This window comes from Pogona vitticeps, chromosome 3 (genome assembly GCF_051106095.1).
Source record: "Pogona vitticeps strain Pit_001003342236 chromosome 3, PviZW2.1, whole genome shotgun sequence".
In the NCBI taxonomy this organism is placed as follows: Eukaryota; Metazoa; Chordata; class Lepidosauria; order Squamata; family Agamidae; genus Pogona; species Pogona vitticeps.
In genome coordinates, this window is record NC_135785.1 from 60,089,702 (window position 1) to 60,110,949 (window position 21,248).

Here is a 21,248-nt window from a genome sequence, read left to right on the forward strand (position 1 = left end):
TCATGATGAAGATGATGAGAGTTTAGTTCAGTTCTTAGTTGCTCATAAATGTATCTTGGAGAAACAGATCATCAATAGCTGACATACAATATAGAAGTAAGTCGCGACTAGAATAGCCCATTGAATCAAGGGAACTTATGGTGGGGTTGACTCACCAAATCTCCACCAATTCAATGGACATACTCTAGTTGTGACTTGCTACTAGACTTCACCCTATACTTTGAGTGCCAATTATGAACTGAGGTTTACCACATACGGGAAGTACCTTCTCTGGTGAAAGAGATAGAGAAACCCACACATTTATTTTGTTAATCCATAATAGGACATATGGAGTTTTCTATCAATACTCCAACACCAATTATCATTTTAAGCCTCAAAATGAAACTTGTCTTACTGGACCTTAGTACTTGGGCTAATTTTTACATTTTTAAGAAAACAGAATCAATGTTGTTTTGCATTTATATATTTTGGTTACTAGACTGATTCTCTCTCGTTCTCTCTCTCTTTCTCTGTGTGTGTGTGTGTGTGTGTGTGTGTGTGTGTGTGTATGTTTGCTATGTTTATTCAAAACTGTGGGAAAGAGGAAGGAGCCTTGAAAAATGTAAATGAACTGGAATAAGAACCAACTGAAGCTTAAATGTAACAGATGGTTTATTATCAAGGAAGTTCCCTGATCTCTTGCTAAATCCTTGCTTGTCAAGGCCTTATCATACCACTCTGCATTTTATGAGGCACTATCAAAGTTCAAAAATCATTGTGTATGCCGTTTTGTTCTCAGACTAGGAGATTAAGGACAAATAACTCCAGGATACCAAGTCCTTGGTTTTTATTCACAAAAACATATCAGGCAGTACAAAGAGGGGAGTGTCCAGTTGTAGAAAAAGAAAGACCTTATACCATGTTCTACCAAGTCCAGTACATCTAAATCCTCCTGCTAACCTAATACTGGGGCAATGTGGAGCCAGCATTTGGCCCCAAAACTCCCACTATGGCCACCTAAGACCCCCCTCCCCCGATTCAATTATTTTGCATTCCCATGAACTTCGGTGCATGTTATTTGCCCTTTAAAGGCTTCTTCATGGCGGTAAACCTTTAAGACCTGAAATAGGTTTTTCTTTCTTGGTTTGTTTCTTCTTTTTTAAAGAAAATTCTGCTCCTGGGGAAGCATAGAAATAGCCTTTTAATGGTAAATCACCTTCCCCCAATTTGCTATTTTTTGGCTGAAAATGTTTTGTCAGCATGGAGTATATGTGGCTCTTAAGTTCTGGAGGAAGGCACAAATGGCCCTTGGATCCTCAGATGTTATCTCAGAGTGTCATAAAAACAAGGGAAACTACATTTTACCAGGTCAGATTTTGATAAGTTTAGCCTACATGGAGTCGCAGTGGCTTGCCATCTGTTCGGACAAATGTTTTTCCCTCCGGACCCTTCTGCTTGCAAAACGTTTGGAATACCAAATATATAGTTATTGACAATATAACTTCCAATATTTTGCATATAAAGGGGGACACTTTGGTTGAGCTCTTATAGCTTAGTATAGTAAATAGCAACTAATGCATGCCCATTTGGATCAATGGAACTTATGGTGGAGCTGACTCATGAAATCCCCACTGGTTGAATGGGCTTACTCCAGTTGCAATTTAACTACACTAAGCAAGAGAATTTCAGCCATTATTTTTCTAACAATCAAACCATTGATTGGTTGACTGATTTCAACTTTTCCATTGTATTCCACTCATCTTTAATGTTAATACAACATTCTTTTCTTCTTGCATTCTCTGTCATCCAATATATGTCCGGTCTTCTAGTATCATAAACAAGAACATTGCCATATGATCAGTACTGGAATAAAAGAAAGCATATAATAACATGGGCTGAAGTCACCTTGTGCATGGGACAGACCTTCCTCCAAATTTTAAAGGGAACCTTCCTGGTATGTTATTGCACCTCACAAGAAGGTGATTTAACCACTACTCTACCACAACCTTGGCATCATAAGGTAACATACGTCCTTGCCTATGGACACTGTCTGAGCTAAAACAGCAGTTATATTTTTGCTAGTGCTCTCTGTGGAGTTTTATTAATTTTTATTTATTTATTTGATTTATACCCCACCCATCTGGCCTATAAGACCACTCTAGGCGGCTTTTACATCTTATGCCATACTATTTTACACCTTATGCCATACTATTTAGCCTGTTGAGGCTCTTGATCAGCTGCTGAACACAGCAGTACTTCAAACTGCTCTGTCACCAAGCAGCAAAATAGCATCTGTATTGTTTAATCGAAAGGTTAGTCACTTAAGATAACTTTGTAATAATATGTTTTGTTATATGTACTACACTTGTGCAGAACTGCTGACTTACCCTAGTTTGCTGGGTGAATACACAGCGTGCTTAGTGAATGCAGCTTGTTTGCTTCCACTCTACTCAAGCAAGTAAAACAAAACAGAAATTCAAAGCTTTGTTTGACACTCAAACTAGGGTTTCTAGTTTGTTTTGACCAAAAAACTAGGCACGTAAATCAGGAATAAACCACAGTTTGTCAATTGCTTATACATGCTAACTTAAAGAGAGGAACGACATGGGCCTGAATTCACTGAATGTACCAGCATGAAGCTTGTGAGACAAGGTAAGCCAGCAATTCTAGCTTTCCATTATCTGTGGAAGATCCGGGCTAAGCACATATTACAAAACTGTGTAAGTTAATATTCAGGCACACCAGTACTGCTGGTGGAAAAGCAACATTATTGTTCTAGAGCACTTAACAGCCTCATCACTCACCCAAATTCCAGCCTTCCCCACTGGATTTCCTTTGACCTACTCTCTAACTTGGCAAGAAGGGTCTCAGGTCATCCATCGAGCCTGGGCAGATGGGAAAAACTGTCTGCAGAAATAATTATGGATTGTGCAAAACCTATAAATGATAACTATGGATTGTACATCTGCTTGTAATTTTTACCTGTGTGTTTCTGAAGAAATAACAAGTTTAGTATTCCGGGCAGGGGCGAGTTTAAGTCCTCCCCCCCCCCAGATGCTCATGCTATACTTTTTTCACAGAGCATTAGAATGTAGTATCAGGGATCAGGCTAGGGATAGTCACTTTGCATAACAGAACAGCACATCTGTAATACTAATAGCCTGCTCAGAGCTTGCAAGACCAATAATCTCCCTATTAACTTGTTAGTTTTGACATATGTGAACAGCTAATTAGCATTGACAACTAAACAGCTGTTCAACAGCTTATTAGCACTAAATATGCACTTATCAGTAAGATAAAATGTACAATACGTTCAAACAGCCCCAGTTCCTGGCAGATAATTATACTTCCACCATGTCCATTTGGGAGTTTTACATAGATGCATTTGACATAGATGCATGCATGCTTCTAATAATGGTCTATAATTCTTCAAACGGACAATATTATTGTCATTGTGCCAGTTTTCACAATTTTCTGAAAGCACCATGTTGTTCTGTCTTCTTACAAAATTCTGAAACAAAGCAGTTGCATTGTCATTTTTAGATTAGGCATTCTTCAGTCTCAAAAGACTATGGTAACGTGCTCGGTATAGAGGACTTGGAACAGTATCTAGTGTGGCTGAGAAGGCCAATTCAAGAGTGACAATCTCTTCCACACTGAAGACAAATGCAATCTGTCCCCTGTCCAGCTCCCTGATTTTGCTGCTTTTGGGACTGCCTTTTTCCCTAGGCCTGCTGGACAAGGGTCTCTTAAAATTGGGAGAGGCTGTGATGCAACGCCTGCCTCCAGGATGAATGCTCAGATGTCAGGGTTTTCCATCTATTGAGGTCCATTCAGATCCCACTTGCAGATGTCCTTGTATCGCAGCTGGCGATCGTCTTCTCCCACCCAGATCTACCCGAATCACCCGACACAGCCAGCAGGGACAGCTGAGGGGTCTGATGCCGAGGCAGGCCCAGAAGGAAAAAACAAGAAATCGGGCCTTCTCGGCGGTGGCCCCTCGGCTGTGGAACACCCTCCCCACTAAAATGCGGCTGGCACCCTCGCTGGGCATTTTCAAAAGCCAGCTGAAAACTTGGCTATTCAAACAGGCCTTCCCTTCAGTCAATTAAGTCATTCTTATCTCTTACTTTTCTTCTTTTATTCTTGCCATCTTGGGACTGTTTGCCTTAAATTAATTGTTAAAATTGTAAATTTACGATATATTTTATATTGTTTTGTTTTTTAATGTAAAACTGTGTATATTTTAAATTTTTTTTATCTTCTGTGTTGTGAGCTGCCCAGTGTAGACTATGTCTAGATGGGCGGCATATAAACAAACAAACAAACAAACAAACAAACAAATAAGCAAGCAAGCAAGCAAGCTGTGGTTTCCCTCTGGGGCAATTCCCCTGCACTATTCTCCATACAGGAGATCTTTTGGAATCTGACCATCAGCCATTCTCACGACAAGCCCAAGCCAACGTAGACGTCGCTGTTTCAGCAATGTATACATGCTAACAATTCCGGCTCATTCTAGGACTACTCTATTTGGAACTTTGTCCTGCCAGTTGATACCAAAAATGTGTTGGAGTCGATGCATATGGAAGGTGTTCAGCTTCCTCTCCTGCCATGCACAAAGAGTCCAGGACTCACTGCAGTACAGGAGAGTGCTCAGGACACAGGCTCTATAGACCTGGATCTTGGTATATGTCGCCAGCTTCTTATTGAGCCATACTCTCTTTGTCATTGCTGCTGTTTCAATGAGCCATTTGGCTCGGGTAAATGCTCAGATGGAAGTCGTATGTAGAATTTTAGATCATATGAGGATTTTTATTTTTATTTTTATTTATTTATTTATTTATTTATTTATTTATTTATTTATTTATTTATTTATTTATTTATTTATTATTTGAATTTATATCCCGCACCATCCGGCAACCAGGCCACTCTGGGCGGCTAACAGCAATATAAGGCATAATATTTAAAACATGATAAAAATAAATTAATACATAACAAATAGGGAAATTAAAACAGATGGCAATAAAGGTGGTAAAAAGGGTGATGGAGAGAATGGAAAAAAGAATGGTAAAAAGGGAGGGCGAGATCTTAGTGCTCCGGGAAAGCCTGGCAGAAGAGCCAGGTCTTCAGTGCTCTTTTGAATCCATCCAGGGAGGGTGCCAGGCAAATCTCAATAGGCACGTTGTTCCATAGGCGGGGGGGGGGCAACCACTGAGAATGCCCGGTTTCTTGTTCTTTCCCTTCGGGCGTCCTTTGAGGTCAAGGACAGATCTGGCTGGGAGCAGGCGTTCTGATAGGTACCTAGGTCCTAAATCGTTTAGGGCTTTGAATGTTATCATCATAACCTTGAAGTCGATGTGCAAATGAACCGGTAACCAATGAAGGGCAGACAGAGTGGCGGAGATGTGCTGGAATTTCTTCACCCCAGTTATTAATCTGGCTGCCAAATTCTGGACCAGTTGAAGTCTCTGCATCAGCCTCAAAGGTAGCCCCACATAAAGAGCACTGCAGTAGTCTATTCTTGAGATTACAAGGGCATGAATCAAAGTCGTGAGTGCTCCTGCATCTAGATAGGGACACAGCTGGGCAATCCTCCGAAGATGAAAATGGGCTGCCTGGACCACAAATGCCACCTGGGTTGCCATGGTGAGACCTGGGTCCAGGCAGATGCCCAAGCTGCGTACCTCACTCTTCTTAGGAAGAGTCACTTCCCCAAAGGAGATGGAGTTTCCCAACCCACTGACACCAGGGCTGCCCACAGGCAAGATTTCTGTCTTGTCCAGATTCAACCTCATATTTAAAATATGTTTGCACCACATTTATTTATTTACAATATTTTTATTTACAATATTTTTAGCTGCACCCTTACCAGTGGCTTCTGGGTGGCGTACAACAATATTAAAACTTAAAAACATTAAAAACATTTAAAAGGACAATATAAAATATCATATATTAAAACAATTCTTAAAACATTAATATTAATAAGTCCTGCTGCTCACGTGGCCAGCTAGGGAATACTGTTTAATTAAAATGCTGGCTAAACAGAAAGGTCTTTGCCTGGCTCTGAAAAGCCAAGAGTGTTGGAGCCAGGCAGATCTCTCTAGGGAGGGCATTCCAAAGTTGGGGGGCAACAGCCGAGAAGGCCCTATTTCGACATGCCATCCCCCTCACCTCTTTCAGGGATGGCATCTTCAGAAGGGCCTCCTGGCTTGATCTTAGCGGACAGGCAAGCTCATATGGAAGAAGGTGGTCCTTTAGGTAACCAGGTCCTAAGCCGTTTAGGGCTTTATATGTCAAAGTAAGCACTTTGAATTGGGCCCTAGCAGCAACCAGCAGCCAGTGTAAATTTTTCAGAACCGGCGTGATATGATTCTGTGTGGCGGCGCCACTTACCAGCCGTGCAGCCCGGTTCTGTGCCAGTTGCAGTCATCAGACCATCTTCAAAGGCTGCCCCACGTATAGCACAACGCAGTAGTCCAGTCTGGTTGTCACCAGTGCATGAGTGACTGTTGCCAGGCTCCACTCATCCAGATAAGGGTGAAGTTGATATATTCTCCGCAGCTGTAAGAAGGCACTCCTGGACACCGAGTCCACCTGGGCTTCCAAGGTCAGACCGGGGTCAAGCAGCACCCACAAGCTGCGGACCCTGTCCTTTAGGGGGAGTGTAATCCCGTCTAAGGCAGGGAAATGGCCCTTTAACCTATCTGGCGGGGCACCTACCAGCAGCACCTCTGACTTGTCTGGATTGATCCTCAGTTTATTGACCCTCATCCAGACCATTATCGAGTCCAGGCACAAGTTCAGAACGGTGAGTGCCACACCTGGATTGGTAGAGAATGAGAGGTAGAGCTGGGTGTCGTCAGCATATTGCTGACTCCTCAGCCCAAACCTCCTAACGACCTCCCCCAGTGATTTCATGTACATATTGAACAGCATGGGGGACAGTACAGAGCCCTGAGGAACCCTATGACACAAGCGCCATGGATCAAAGCTACTGTCCCCCAGCACCACCTTCTGGACTCGATCAGCCAGGTAGGAGCGGAACCACTGTAAAACAGTGCCTGCGATTCCCATCCCAGCCAATCTGTCCAGAAGGACACCATGGTTGATGGTGTCGAAAGCCGCTGAGAGGTCAAGGAGAATCAACAGGGATGCATTGCCCCTGTCTTTCTCCCAGCAAAGGTCGTCAAACAGGGCGACCAAGGCAGTTTCCGTCCCATAACCTGGCCTGAAACCCGATTGAAATGGATCTAGATAATCAGTTTCATCCAGGAGAGTTTGGAGCTGCTCAGCCACCACGCATTCCAACACCTTGCCCAGAAAAGGGAGGTTTGCTATTGGTCGATAGTTGTTCACTAGACCTGGGTCCAGATTAGGTTTTTTTTAGGAGTGGGCAAATCACTGCCTCCTTTAATGGGGCAGGGACCACTCCCTCTCTTAATGAGGAGTTGATGACCTCCAGGATCCAGGTGCGAACTCCCCTGGCAGATTTCTTTATTAGCCATGATGGGCAAGGGTTGAGTTGTGTAGTGGTGGCACAAACCGATCCAAGCACCCTGTCCACATCCTCAGGTCGTAACAACTGGAACTCATCCAATAAATTCTGACATAAGTCCGGAGCACTGGACACAACCATAGGCTCTGCATCAACAGTGGAGTCCAACTCTTTGCAAATCTGAGCAATTTTTCCCTCAAAGTGTGTAACAAATTCATTACAGCGAGCCACTGAGCAGTCCAGGACCTCCACTGAACCATTAGGTTGAAGAAGGTCCCGGACCACTCGAAATAGCTCTGCTGGACGACACACCGAGGAAGCAATACGACTGGAGAAATACTGGTGTTTCGCCAGCCGTATTGCCACAGAGTAGGCCCGATAATGGGCTCTAAGCTGTGTTTGGTCATAGTCGCAGCGATATTTCCTTCATCTGAGCTCAAGCCATCTCCCCAACCGTTTCATATCCAGAAGTTCCTCTGTGTACCATGGAGCCATATAGGCTCTGTGGGCAGGGAGAGGGCACCTAGGTGCGATCGTGTCAACCGCCCGGGCCATCTCCTTGTACCACAAGGCGACCTGGGCTTCGACAGGAGCGCCGACCATATCAGCTGGAAACTCCCCTAGAGCATTCAGGAATCCTTCAGGATCCATAAGTCTCCAGGGGTGGATCATTTTAATTGATCCCCCACCCCTGCAGAGGGTAGTAGTGGCAGAGAGTCTAAATTTTACCAGAAAATGGTCCAACCATGACAACGGAGTCAGAGATAGATCCACCACATCTGGACCACCATCCCCCCGTCCCGTTGAGAATACTAGGTCAAGTGTATAGCCTTTCTCATGACTCAGGCCGATGACATGTTGAGACAGCCCCATGGTTGTCATGGCAGCCCTGAAGTCCTGAGCTGCCCCTGATAAAGTGGCCTCGGCATGGAGGTTGAGGTCTCCCAGTACCAAAAGTTTGGGGGTCCTCACCACTAGATCTGAGATCACGTCCGTCAGCTCAGGTAGGGAGACTGTTGGTAAGCAGCAGGGTGGGCGGTACACCAACAGAATCCCCAGTCTATCTCTTGAGCCCAACACACAATACAGGCCCTCTAGACCATTTCCCAAGGGGACGGGGAGTCCAGAAAAGTGAAAGGAATCCTTGTAGACTATTGCCACCCCACCTCGCTGTCCCTCCGGGTGGCCCTGGTGTTGGATCAAGTACCCAGGGGGACATAACTGAGATAGAGGAACTCCTCCTTCTTCTCCCACCCAGGTCTCAGTAATGCATGCCAGGTCAGCCCCCTCATCCAAAATTAAGTCATGGATGAGGGCAGTCTTATTTTTTGCCGACCTGGCATTTACCAACAGTACCATGTGGCCCAGGGGGTGGCTGATATGGTCACCTGGTACCGTTTGGCTGGGAGTAGAGCTAGAAAGGGGGATAGGTGTAAGGTATCTAACCTCCTTTCTCCTACGCAGGCATGCTCTACTCCCACCGCCATATCTTCCCCTGCCGTATATTGTCTCTATTGATTGCCCCAGAGGCCCCTCAAACCCCCCTGTTTCCCAGCTTGTTCCCCAGCCAGTTCCCTCAGAGAATCTGGCAGCCAGCGGGAGCCCAGCCACAGTCCCACCGTCTCTCACTCAGTGAGCTGTAGAAGGCAGATGTTGTTCGGCTCCCCTGAGCGCAGGAATGATGGTCTGGTAGGGCCCTAGAAGCAGCTCCTACTTAAAAGCCTTCTTTCCCCTTGAGCCAGGTGGCTGATGTTGGGAAGGGGATCAGGCAGCCAGAAGCAACAGGGCCCAGTCCTGCAGAGCAGAGGGAGACTTAGCCAGCTCCCTTGGCAAAAGGCTGGCAACCGCCCGACCACAGATTCACCGTCTCTCACACAGGATGTCATTTGGCTCTCCTGAGCGCAGGAATGCTGGTCTGAATTTCTCCTTAAAAAGGACCCAAGGTGGCTTACATCATTAAAAGAAAATATTTAAAGGTAAAAACAGTAAGTGCACAAATACTAAAAAGGATCAAACAAATGCCAGACTAAAAAATGGTAAAGAAAAGCAGCACCAAAAACACATTCAAAGTGGTAAGGCACAACCATCTATTTAAAAAACCCACTCCGGCATTCACTCACTAAAGGAAAACGTGCCTCAAGAGAAAGTTCTCTGCTTGCCAATGGACAGCAAATATGGTGCCAGCCTGGCCGCCGGTGTAAGGAAGTCCCAAATTCTGGGAGCTGTGACAGAGAAAGCCCTTTCCCCTGTCCTCACACAGCATTGCCCACTGGCTGTGAATTCTGTGAAATGTAGCCTCAAAAACTAACATTTCAAAACTCTGATGGTGGCTTCCACTTAACAATTGTCTAAGACAGAGCTGTCCTGTCACCTGCCATAAATTTCAACATATTGTTTGCTATATACAGCATAGGCATCCTTCAGTCTCAAGAGACTATGGTAACATGCTCTGAAACAGCGTCTACTGTGGTTCAGAAGGCCAATTTGAGAGTGACAATCCCTTCCACACTGAAGACAAATACAATCTGTCCCCTGTCCAGCTCCCTGATTTTGCTGGTTTCGGGATTGCCTCTTTGCCTTAGACTGCTAACAAGTGTCTCTTCACATTGGGAGAGGCCATGCTGCACTGCTTGCCTCCAGGCTGAACGCTCAGATGTCAAAGTTTCCCATCTGTTGAGGTCCATTCCTAAAGCCTTCAGATCCTGCTTGCAGATATCCTTGTATCACAGCTGTGGTCTCCCTCTGGGATGATTTCCCTGCACTAATTCTCCATACAGGAGAAATTTTGGAATTCGACCGTCAGCCATTCTCACAACATGCCTGAGCCAGCACAGATGTTGCTGTTTCAGTAATGTATACATGCTAACAATTCCAGCTATTTGGAACTTTGTCCTGCCAGGTGATACCAAAAATGTGTCGGAGACAACGCATATGGAACGTGTTCAACTTCCTCTCCTGCCATGCACAGAGGGTACAGGACTCAATGGAGTGCAGGAGTGTACTTGTTTTCTAGAGTCAGTTAATAAGCTAAAAGGTAGGTGAGGTAGCTTCCACACAAATCCAAAGTAATCACCTTCATACTGCTGTCACGTATGTATTTGATGGCAAGCTCCACTGGTTGTCAGAACACCTATCTTTCACATCAATGTACTTGATGTACATGTATACCAATGTACAAGAAAATATTTTCCATTTCTGTTATATTTAGAATTATTTCTAAAATGTTTCTTCAAACTAGAACAAGACTTACATAGAATGAAGTTCCATTGATTTCAATAAAACTGTAAGCAATCTCAAGTAGATGCATCTAAAAGCAGGATGTTAGGAGTGGTACTTCTATTCTTCCGTTCATGATAGGCAGTATGTCTAAAATAGAACAGCTGTCCTTTCAAATCTACATTAATTACTCCATTGCCATGAATATTTCCTGCCTTGGGGGTGATGAGAACTTTTGTTCAGTAGGAAAACAAAACTGTAGCTTCTTTCCTGTTCCTTTTTGCAAACATGAGCGACACTTGAAACATGCTGCATCCTGTCTTTATTCCCGGTGTCCTGTATTTTGAAACAGACTTTCCCATTGTTCAACATTTTGGCTTTTGAGTTAAGTCCCCTCAAAGAAAAGTCTGACTGTGGCGTGGCAATCAAGATGGAAAATAAGTACTGTGAAAAGCAGTGTAAGCATGATTACTTTATGTAAGCCAAGTGAATAAAACCACAGGAAGAAAGAAACAGAAGCCTAAGATTCTATTATTGTCCATGCTTTGATGCAGAAACTAGAAATGTACATGTACTATTACTTCCTCTGGGGAGAGAACTGTCCATTCAGTTCCACCCAGCCAAATTGTGAGGGCTGGGACCATTTTCTGCAGTAACAGGCACAGGATATCAACAGCTCTCCAGTGCTTATATGGAACTGCATATGTCACTTTGAATCTTAGTCATCATCCTGCCCTGTCTTCCTGTTCAGGGGCAAGTGACAAAACATGTACAGCCAAAAAGGCACTATGCACAAACAACAAAAAAGTATCAGCAGAGTGGGTGGGGGGGTATCCTCAAGTTTAGTGAAATGGAGAATATTTGGGGGGGAAGGAAGCCTAGAGAGCAAATTTTCATCCCCCCCCTCCCCAAGAGATCCAATGATGATAAAGAATACTTGGCATCTATAGAATGCTGTTTGTCTGCTGGGAGATAAATAGGTGGAAGAAGAATAACTGTTGAGTGGAATGGAGACTACATGGCTAGCTGGCATCTTGATACAAAAGCAATATTTGTCTACCAGTCCCATTTTTCAATACATTACAGTCAGAATTTTTCCAGCTGGAATTTCTTTGAAGCTTTTTGTAGCGCTTCAAGGACAATCAGGTATGGTGGAGAATGTTCTCCTGGAACCTTCTGGAGTACAAATCCCAGTGCAAATTCTTTCTTTCACGTACTAGCCCTAAGATGGGCAATGTTGGGGATTTGTGTACATGTTGCTGATGTACTTAAACTCTTTTTTAGAGAGCAGGATTGGAAAGTGGATTTTTAAAAAAGCTAAATTGGCCTTGTGTTAGAGGGATGGGGAATGAAGGACTCATGTCTGTGAAAGGTGGACTACTGGTATATGACTGTCTATCAAGAAAAGTGGAGATCTTTTCATTCCAGATTGATTAATCTGGAGTAAGAAACTGTGAAGGTGTGACAAGAAGTGTGCCATCCTCTAATAAGAAAGACCCAGTGGAAGGAAGTAGTTGCGCGGAGGGTATCTTGATCGAGATAGATCAGGCAGAGGAAGTGACAGGGAGACCTACTGAAGTGTGTCTAGCAGATGAATGAGGGGTGGAGCTAGACCTCATTATATGGGAGGATATAAAAGAGAGTGAGAGCGTGTGCGTTTTTAGATTATCCACTGAGGGAGAACTTGGAAGGTATGTGGATAGAGGGGTCCAAACAGAGCCCATGCTCTATTCAGGAGAAACGCCGGGCATTGAGAAGGACTTTCCCAACTTACAACTTGGCGGGGGATTGTTACCTGATCCACTGATTCAAGGTGGATGAGGGCGAGTGTACGACCCCTTAGAATGGACCGTTGTGGTATATCCCTGGAATCAACCTGGTGGACAGAGGGTGATTCGCCCTGGCCCTTCATTCCAACAGAAGCCTCCGGAAGGAGACTGGGCCAGGCATCCGTGCTGCAGGACGGTATGCGCGGTTCGGAGCACCCCTTTGTGACCTTTAATGGATCGGGAGTGTTTCGGGCCGGCTCCCTTTTAGGGGAGCTTGAAGGGGTCAATGTTGTAAGACCCAAGAAATACAAGTTGTTGATGGATGATTGTTTATTAGACCTGTTTGATGCCGTTGAATTGAGTTCTGTTACAAATAAAAAGGTTGATTTAGAACACTGATTCTTAACCTTTGTTACTCAGATGGTTTTGAACTGCAACTCCCAGAAACCCCAGTCAGGACAGCTGGTGGTGAAGGCTTCTGGGAGTTGCAGTCCAAAACTCCTGAGTAACCCAAGGTTAAGAACCAGTGATTTAGAAGATCCCGAGCAGCCTCCGCGTCTTTTTCCCGCCTTTACCACGAGCACCCCCCCCGGCAGAGAAGGACCTTGTCACAGAAACATAATCTTAATAGTATTATACATTAAAACTGGCAGTCCACCAGAAGTTATTTACAATCCAATTTTTAATAATGTTTGACATACTCCGAGTGGAAGTACTGAAAGGAAACTAAAATATATCAAAAATAAACAAGTCTTTATACTGAAATGTCCTTAGACTTTAACATGTATTCAGCATGTATTCTTCTACTCTTTTGTGATTCTCCCATACCTTTGCTGATAACTTTGCCTTCCTATCAACTGGATGTAGCACTACATAGTACATTTAGGTCATTTATGATTCTTTAGTAATTTTAGTATTTGATACTAGCCTGATATATAAAAAACTAATGAGCCCAGAACTCGTATTCTGCAGCCTAAAATAATCTCAGAACTGATAAAAGCTGCAACATGGAACATAGGGGAGGTGAGGCTATATTGTGAATAGTTGTCATGGCAACCTGATGTGTGTTAGTGTGTAAAACATGCTGGGTGCATATTATTGTAGATGCAGACAAGTTCAAAGCTGGTGCCTCACTGCTAAATCTTGTTACCAAGGCAATGCAACAGAAAGACTGACTAAAATGAATGCCACAGATGGCTCAAGACAGTACAATCTAGCCGGCTGGAAACATAAGTGTTAAAAGTAATAGTAATTGAAAAGAGTACAAACAGAATTGGGGGATGGGGTGCTGTGTGACTATACTGAGTGAAAAAGGAAAGCAAAGACCATGTACTGTAGGTGGAATATCAGGTGATATTGTAAGTCTTTGATTGGCTTTCTAAAAAAATAATAATGATATTGTTCTTCTAATTCTTGGAAGTTGCCTGCAATGATGTGTATACCTTAGGTCTTGATTAGGGGCAGAAACTTTAACATAAATAACTAACATAGGCCTTTTATTTAAATAGCAACATATTGGCTGAAATCCAGTAGTAAGTTGCAACTAGAGGAGGCCCAATGAATCAGTGGGGATTTGCTGAGTCAACACCTCTGTAAGTTCCACTGATTCAACAGGATTGCTCTTGTTGTGATTTACGACTGGATTACAGCCCGTATTTAATATTCTTAAACGTCCTGATTTTTGGTTTTCCATATGTTTTGGATTTCAGCCTCCCAAATCCCTGACTATTTGTATTGCTGGTTGGGAATTCTGAGAGTTCAAGTCCAAAACATCCAGAAGACCAAAGATTCAGAACCACTGTATCCATAAAGTTACATCCAATGTATGGCAATCCTGTTTAGATTTTTAAAATACTGTATGTGAGATATTTAAGGAGTGGTTTTACCATTGGCATCTCCCAGTGAATTTCCATGGTAGAACAGGGATTTGAGCCAACATCTCCTGAGTCCTAGTCCATCACTTTGTCCACTACCATCTCTTTCCTTTGTAAATACATATTTAAAATGAGATTGACAAGTTGACTTTCCAGCACCTTCCCCACAAAATTATAGGTTCAGCATGAACTTCACTGTCCATGCTGTGACTTCGTATATTTGAACTGCTGCTGCTATTCATCCTTTTAGTTACAATGGCTTCCCCCAGCACTGGATAAAGTCATGATCTGATGCCTCCCCCCAACTAGAGGCATTTCAGCATCATAAGCCATCACTCAAAAGATAACACCTGAATATTATTACTCCTGAACTGGTATGAACTCAGAGTTAAGCTTCTGTGGGTCTATAAGGGTTTATGAACAATAGATTCAAAGAGATCTGTTTTTGCTCTTATTACACTTATGTAATCTGAAACTAGGATTAGAATTGTCTTTTCTTTTCATATACTTTCAAATTGATTTGATTCCCCCCTCCCCAAATAGTTGTTGTTTATCTCAGGTTATTAAAAGAACAGGATGTTCTTTCCTGCCCTGAGGGGGCTAGCAGGAAATGAGAACTAGGCTTTCTGGCATGATATGAGCTGTAATACTATTGGGACAATAAGAGTACTACATAAGGGAAGATATATGCTTGATTAGTTTCATAATCCTGGAATTTTACTTTGCTGAATTTGAGCCGACTTGATTTCTGCTCTGGAAAATGTAGGCTGAAAGCTTACTAGGGAGTAAGTTCCCCCCTGAACTCAGCGGTGCTGAAATTAAGATTCGGGGTCCAACCCATGGCTTCTAATATGTAAGAGATTGCATTGCTGATTAGATGGATACTACTTACAGCTTTCAAATTAGGCAATACATGTCCTACAAAAGAAGAAAATTAGTGTCTGATGGAAATTTAAAATACAGTCTCAGTGATTTAGGTATCTGGCTACGGAGGCAAAGGTACAGAGTTTCAATTACACACTGTACTTCCCTGACAGGGACTGGACCTGATGATCCATAGGGTCCCTTCCAGCTCTGGAGGTCCAAGATTATTATAATTAAAACTCTTTAAGAGTGACTGTGTGACACATCTAACCTCAGCACACACCCCAATAATATCAGCAAGGCTTGCTACTTTAGTCACTTGACTCTGGACTTCACAGGATGGAAGTGAGGAAAATACCAGCCTCTCTCACAACTGGTCTTTCTCTGGAGTCAGGAAAGGGGTTAACAACTAGTGAATTCTTACTGGGAGATTTTTGGGGGAGACCTTTTTAATTGATAAAAAGCATACTACACATCTTTTAAAAACCACCAATCTAGGTGGCAAACAGAAATAAAAATACAGCAACGGTAAACATTCTTAAACAAAAAGAAAAAAGAAACATTAACAAGGTTACTTGTTTCTAGGAAAGGTTACACCTCATATGATTGTCTCCTAAGTACAAAGTCCTTATAAAAAATTAGCACTATAATTCTTGTGCACCTTGTCTACAATTTTTACATTTGTCACTAAAAAATCAACACTTTTCTACTAAGTTTCTCATCTCTGTGCTCCCATTACAAACCACATGCAGAGAGCTACAGCTGGCAGCAACAACCAGGGGGACACGACGGAACAAGAAACCAATAGCAAGAAAGGAAACAGCTTCCTTTTCTTTTTTTAAGCTACTGTTTCTTCTTCTCACAGGACAGGAACGAAAAGATAAAAAGCCACTCAGGGGAGTAAATGTCCAAGATAACATGCCGCACAAAGTTAAACGGTCTGAAGCATAGGCAGGAGTCATCTCTTCCCAACACCTCTGAAGGACTGGCTGGGGCATATTCAGCAGTGAATAGCTTTCCTAGACATTAGAGTAGTAGAGGAAGACCCTCTCCCATTTTGCTTACCTGCATCTCCTTCTTTAATTTCTTCTTTTCCCCTGAAGGGGAAGCTGAGGCAAGAGGTAAGCTCTGTTTTGGGAGCACATTTTATTTGGGGAGGCATTTTGTTTCTAGGCTGACCTTTGCTCTCACTGCCCGCATGGTCTGAGGGGGCGGGGGTTAGATTTAAATAAGCGCAAGCAGAAGCGGCACATGAAATTCTCTGATTCTATTTTTCACTCTAATCTAGTAAATAGGAAAGCAAAATAGCATGGCTTACACCTGAGGGGCAGGAAAGTCTTAGGAGTCAGACCATACTTCCGACCTATTAGGGAGCAGGCTGGGTAGGTGAGGCTCATCAGCCATGGAAGGCAGCCCATCTAGGAGAAGGAAAACTGATTTCAAACCCCCACTGCCTTGTGGCTATATCCACTGATGGAAAAGGCTTCAGGAGTTAACCTCGAGGCAAAATCCGGAGCCGGAGTCCCGGAGGCAGTTTGTGTCGTTCTGGCAACTCCTGTGATGTTGCTGGAACCAATTGTATTGGCTCTTGCCTTTCCATTAGACTATTTCAGTGACGTGGAGAGGGGAGATTTGCTGCTTGAATAACAGCCTATTCTCCATATTATTTTACCCAGGCTTTGTGCTCTGGAGAGGACAATCCAGCTTTGCGTACAGCATCAAAACAACACGGGAAGTAGCAGTTACCGGTTATAAGTCTTTGCTCGATTGGCGTAGAGCGTGATGCCAGGGGCTACTTCCAAAGGTGGGAGAGGCCATTGCGCCTCACTAGGTAGTTACCGCCTGCCTTAAGATGGGCAATCCCCAACCACTAACAGGGGACAGATTGCACTTGTCTGCAATGTGGAAGGAATTGTCACTCTCGAATCAGCCTTCTCAGCCACACTAGACGCTGTTCCAAGTCCTCCATACAGAGCACGTTACCATAGTCTCTTGAGACTGAAGGATGCCTAACTAATTGCCAGATTTTAATCTTGCTATTAAAAATTCAGGGATTTGGCTGAAGCAGAGGTCTGAAGCGATAATCTTCTTCCTCCAGCTCTCATAAAGCCTAGTCCAGAGAACCTCACATCCACAAGTATGTGAGAGAGGCCACAGTGAGGAACATCATTCAGTCAGCATGCCATCCCCTCTTCCCCCTGAGTCTGAGGAATACACCACCACCTGTTCCCAAGCTGACATTGGGTTGGGAGAAATGAGGATTGAAAGCCCTGCCAGAGCTGTTAGCCCTGAGGCACAAGAAAAACCCAGGACCAAAGATCAAAATCACCCAATTAAAACAGAGTAAGAAAAAGACTCAGGAAAAAAGCAAGGGGAAAAAAGAGGAAGAGTTAAAGGGGAGAGATGGGATTAAAAAAAGGAGAGAGAACAAAAAGAGCAACAGTCCCGGCCCAGAGAGCTATGCTAGAAGGATGGGAGTGGAAAGAAAATCCTTGGACTGGTAAATGGAAAAGGTTAATGGTTCCCCAGTAAGAGGCTGAAGGGCAGAGGAATTTTCAGCCCCCCCCAAAAAAAAACTTTGTATTGGGGAGAAGGGGAAGGAAGGGCAAGAAGGCATTTAGAAAGGCAGAGAGCAAAACAACAGCATTGGAAAGTGAGGGGAGAAGAATGGAGATCCCCTTCAGGGAGGAGAAGTGGGGAGAGAGAAGTAGGGCAAGGGATCAGCAGGGAATCAAATGAGGGCCATTACCATTGTTGCAACTACCTCTGCTTGGACTCAGAATATACATGCTATCCAGGATATTGATGGGCCGACCTGTCACCATTGAATGGGACTTGGTCTCAAGATGTTGTAAATTGCCAAAGAGCAGTCCAATGAAGCAAAACTAGGACCCCCTGAGATTGTCATAGAGAAACCGCTAGTTACGTTAATAAATCTGTTGAACTGATATGAGAACAATCTCGGTCGATCAGTCTGAATTTGGAAGCAACCATGGGAGTAATCCAGGAATCCAATCTACAGTGTAACCTAACCTTTGCGTCAGCACCTTGAGCTAGATTGAGCTGGACTTCTACAATCTAGGAATTATTCACCTTACTTTATATCTAATAATATTGAATTCTAGCTCAACAACCCTTCTGCCCATTGTAAAACCTGGGCCCCCACTTTGGATGTCTGGTAACCTTTTTCACTTTTACCAAAAACAGTACACCCAGGATATAGGCAAACAACACCATTTACTCAAATTAATTTTAAAAAGATTGACAAATACTCTGCCACACTCATGAAAGGGCTGGCACTGAGAAGGGTAAAGAAAGGCAAAGGAACAATGTCCAGCTGACCAAAACATTTGTTCAGCTTATCAGTGAAGACTGTACAGTATTGTCCTTTCAGTTTAAGGTTGGAAACATTATTTCTGCCCAAATCATAAATGAAAGAATCAACTTCCAAGGAAGCTTTATATCCATCTTTTCTGGCCTGTTTACAAAAGGCATCACTTCCTCATTATGATCCTCTAAGATTTGACTTATCAGATAAGTCATTAATAAATATTTTGGCTTTGCAAATACTGTGTCAGATCAGATCCTCAGAATATTTAAGTGTCAATGGAATTCTGCAAAATATTCACTTCTTGGTACAGTATGTTTTACTAATAAATTACTGTAGTGGCGAAATCTACTGAACAGAGTAATAATTGTCTTTAAAACATTTTTAGAAAATTAATTGTGAAGGTCTGTATACAGTATATAGAATACATGAATGACTTTATTATTTATATTTAGACAGCAGTTTTTTGTCTCACTCCAGATGATGCACATTTAGAGCACAGAAGGTAAACTGCAGTGATAAGGATTTTGCCACAGGGCTGTCACCTCTGATAATAGTGCCCACAGCTCCATTTGGGTGCAAACTAGCCATCTGCACAGGCTACACATGATAATTAGGAACACATTGAATTGTGCCAAAAGCTCCGAAGCCCCTAACCCTGTACCAAAAAGGAGCATAGCAGCTCTTAAAGGGGTAGAATGGGTTGATAAAAGTAGCAACATATATGGATGATGCAGTTTGGTTTGAACCAAACACTTCAAATACTGATCTATATACCCATCTGGATAGACCCTAACTTTAGTATCTCAGTTGGAAATCAGTCCCAGATCTTATCCACACTGATATTAAGGAATTACTAAAAAGGATTGCACATTATATAAAAGATACAGAAGTCTCAAAAATACGTGAAAGAAATGCACACTTAACTAAGGAAACTGTTAAGAAAAGGAAGAGCTCATCCAATCATATATGAAGTGTGAATTCATTATTTCTGGGCCTTCCCCCCCCTCCTCATCCCACACTCATCCAGCTTTGTTCAATCGTTCTTCTCCTTTCAACTGTAAAGAAGACAGTATATATCATCTGGCAACTGTGCAACACAGATGCAGTTTCCCTGCTATCTAGTTTTGACACATAATCTAGTTTTGACACAATTTTCACACACTTCCCCAAACAGAAAGAGGCAGAAACAATAAGAGAGAGGCAATGATAATATTTTTAACATATTGGTGGAAAATATTCAAACAACTCAGGGAAGTAACCATTTCACCTAGAACTCCCTTTTCCTTTTCTTTTGGTTTTATCCACTTTCTTTCCTGCTGAATCTTCTCTTCCTATACTTTGATGCTCACTCAGGCTTTCTCTCCACATACTGTCCCCACTCTTACCAGACAGCTGACACTCTCCATTCCCTCATAACTGTTTGAAGAAATCAGAGAATCTAAAGAAAGTATAGCTGGCTAGAACTTATCTGGAAAATAAATATCCAGGGGAATATGACCAAATGCTTCAGTCCGGAGTTGTCAGCAACTCCATTTCTAAGAAAGGTTAGGGAAAGCTGATGATTGAAGAAATTATTAGAAGTTATTGACCAATTCAAATTATCTAACATTGTATTCGCGAAAGCTTTCACGGCCGGGATCTAATGGTTGTTGTGGGTTTTTCGGGCTCTTTGGCCGTGTTCTGAAGGTTGTTCTTCCTAACGTTTCGCCAGTCTCTGTGGCTGGCATCTTCAGAGGACAGCAACCTATGCCCTGGTGTAGTTGGCTTGGGAGTGCAGTATTTATGGCTGTGAGATAGGCTTTTGTCTTTTTCTGTAGATGGGTGATTAGTGTGTCTTGTTGTGGGTGTATTGTTGTGCTAAGGAGAAGAGGTTATCTGTTACTGTGGTTGATGGGTGTCATTAGCTGGTCTTTTCTGTGTAGTGATCCCCTGTCCTTGTGGCTGGGTAGAGTTCGTTGATCTTTTGCACACTGTATTTTTGAGAGCTGGGAGCCAAGTTTTGTTGAGCTTCACACTTTCCTCTTTTTTGTTGAAGTTCTGCTGGTGCTTGTGGATTTCAATGGCTTCCCTGTGCAGTCTGATGTAATGATTGCTGGTGCTATCCAGTATTTCCGTATTTTGAAATAGAATTTCATGTCCAGTTTGTTTTAGGGGATGTTCAGCTACTGCAGATTTTTCTGGTTGTTTTAGTCTGCAGTGTCTCTCATGTTCTTTGATTCTGGTGTGGATGCTTCGTTTTGTGTTTCCAATATATACCTGGCCACAACTGCAAGGTATCCAGTATACTCCTGCAGTGGTGAGGGGGGCCCTTCTGTCCTTTGCTGACCGTAACATTTGTTGTATTTTTGTGATGGGCTTGAATACTGTTTGTAGGTTGTGTTTTTTCAAAAGTTTCCCCATTATCTAACATTAATTCTATTTGTTTTAATGTTGGGAGCCACTTTCAGTCCCCTGATCAGGAAAAAGGTGACCTACAAATGATACTAAATAAATAAATAAAATAGAATAACCCATTTTTAAAAAGTAAATTAAAACCACATATGGTGGTTGGAAAGTGATGGAATGATCACTGAAGTGGACTTAATCTGATAGTAGAACCTGCCTCTAACATTTAATAATATTCCCCAAAGCAAATAAAAATAGTAGCTGTATGATCTATGTGTAAAACACAATTCTGGGCTGGATTAATACCTTTACTGTTATATAACAAACATGCTGAA

The 21,248-nt window shown here is 42.9% G+C and overlaps 1 protein-coding gene across 1 annotated transcript in view; it reads right to left on the minus strand.

Annotated features, from left to right (window-relative positions):
* Nucleotides 1-16,355, minus strand: part of XPNPEP1 (X-prolyl aminopeptidase 1) — a 90,368-nt gene extending 74,013 nt beyond the window's left edge. Inside the window, exon 1 of the mRNA XM_072995572.2 lies at nt 16,263-16,355. The gene's annotated coding sequence lies outside the window, so the exon portion shown is untranslated. The remainder of the gene's footprint in view (nt 1-16,262) is intronic.
* Between the last annotated feature and the right edge of the window lie 4,893 nt (nt 16,356-21,248).